The sequence below is a fragment of the Frankliniella occidentalis genome, unplaced genomic scaffold (genome assembly GCF_000697945.3).
Source record: "Frankliniella occidentalis isolate FOCC.00 unplaced genomic scaffold, Focc_3.1 Scaffold525, whole genome shotgun sequence".
In the NCBI taxonomy this organism is placed as follows: Eukaryota; Metazoa; Arthropoda; class Insecta; order Thysanoptera; family Thripidae; genus Frankliniella; species Frankliniella occidentalis.
This window is the reverse complement of record NW_026267642.1, coordinates 82837-85252: the sequence shown is the minus strand read 5'-3', so window position 1 is coordinate 85252 and position 2416 is coordinate 82837.

Here is a 2416-nt window from a genome sequence, read left to right as displayed (position 1 = left end):
CCGCGAGTCGACCATTGCGTTTCCAGGCCCTGCTAAATAACATTCTTTAAGGTCCGATATCGTTTTCATGGTGTTCTTCGCGTTTTTCTGGTTCTAACGACACCAAGTTTGACTCCAACAGACGCGATATAACATTAGGTAGGTTATTGGGGCTCCCGTGCGCGAGCGGCTGCTCGGGAAAACAGTTGAATGTTTGTTGTGGTCCGTGGCGGCCATCTTGGAACTTCTTGTTCTTCTAACCGCTAAAATCACTCATTAATGGAGTTTGGAGGCAAGTTCTTCAATTTCTTCCAAAGGAGTTACAGTGTCTCATCTATTATATATCTCTAAATGCTATAGCATTCATAAGGGGTCAATGCGAGTTGTCTCCTTATTCAAGTAAAGCCTAGAGGCAGAAAGGGATACGTCGACTTGACTCATTTTTCATTCCGTCATATCTCAGGAGCTTTGGCACGTGGGCAAACAGTTCTTTTCCGGAAAATGTGCCTGTTGTACTGTAGATTTACGGCCACTAAAAACCTCAGTGTGGGATTATGTCAGTTAATCCCTCCTTCCGCTTCAGGGATCAACTCAAGAAGGAATTGAGCTAGCGATCTGCTGGGAGTTTCAGGGTCGTTTTGTATCCTAAAAAGACAAATCGAGTTCAAAGATGAGCATTTAAGCTCAAAAATTGGCTTTAAAAAAGAAACAACAATTTGCAAACTATTTTTTGTTGTTTTAGTTTTTTATTGATTCCCTTGGGTAAGTGCAACAGGGTGAGGCCGGGAGGGGGGGGGGGGCGCCAGTGCGGGTCGGGGCTTGCCGGGCCTTGGCGGGGCTTGCCGGGCCTCGGGTTGTACTTATAACTTTGACTTTGGACGTAGTTGAGAAGGGCGCCAGGTACCATTGTACCGTTATCATATGGCTTCTATGTTTTAAATACTGTGGTATTAATTTATTGACTAATAAAAGTAATGCAAAGGTCAATGAGAGTCCAACAAGAACAACAATGGTTGAGATAAATCTAAACAACCAAATGCGATGGGGTATTCACTTCAGTAAATACCCTGTACCAGGGCCTGGAAACGCAATGGTCGACTCGCGACCGAGGCGTGATACCGCAACGGGGGAAGCTTATGTGAAAAAAGTATGCATCTACGGTGGAAAGCAAGAAGAGATTCGGAAAGCTGATGAAATTTGACGTGTAGTAGGCTATATGCTTAGCCCGAAAGTAATGTTTGTCGTGGTCAAATCCACGAACAAAGTTCCGTCTGCTAGAGTGAGGTTATGTAGGGTCGAAAAACCATGTTTTTTTATCATTTTTTTTCGCGCACTCGTGACAGTATCATGTTTTATACAAGACCTACTACACGGCAAATTTCATCAGCTTTCCGAGTCTCTTCGTGATTTTTACCGGAGATGTAACCTTTTTTCACATAAGCTTTCCCCAAACAAGCTGTTTTCGCTGGTATCGCGCCTCGGCCGGGACCGGACCATTGCGTTTCCAGGCCCTGCCTGTACACGATGACTAATGCCCTGTAATACTCAGTAATACCCGGTAATATGCGGTAATACCCTGTATGAAGCAGTAATACCTGGTAATACGCAGTAGTACCCGGTAGTACGCTGTAATACCCTGTAATACCCTGTAATACCCTGTAATACCCTGAAATAATGTGTACCACGGCTGAACCTCACTTAACCAGAACGTTACAAAATCAGTTGTCCCACAAAACAGCAATAAATGATGACAAGACAGGACATATAGATTTTTTCTGGGCGACCAATTGAGGTTAGCAAAATGAAGCTGAAACATCGATGAAAGTAGTAGTTGATGTTGATACAAAACGTGTTTCGTTCAAAACTAATAAAGAATAATCACTGTCATTCAGTTCTTGTGCTTTCATTTAGCTTAGCCTGGTTGACTCAAGCTAAAACAAATGTGACGTCATGAGTTTACCAATGTGATAGTTTTAAAATGGGATCAATTCTGAAAGATGTTGCACTTTACAGAGGTGACAGATTTTCTGACACACACACACACACACACACACACACACACACACACACACACACACACACACACACACAGAATCACCTAAAATAGAAAATGTTTTTGCCAATTTCGCAATAGCTCAGAATATAAGCTCGATTAGCTAATTATAAGCAAAAAGAGCGAAGGTATTACCCTTTCCAGCAACACTATAAAAAGCTTGAAAACCCGAGCCAAAATAATTGTTCACTTTAAGGTTGCTTTTAGTTTGCTATCGGTGCGCGGAGGGTCGCGAAAGGGACGCCAATGGGTCGTCAGGGTTCGTCACTGCCCGCGTGGAGGACTGACCTCGGTTTGTCATCGGGTCGCTCTATTCGCTCTTGAGCGACGTGAGTTCACATTTGGGTCGTCATATTCGCTCTGAGAGCGACTCGAGTACGCTTT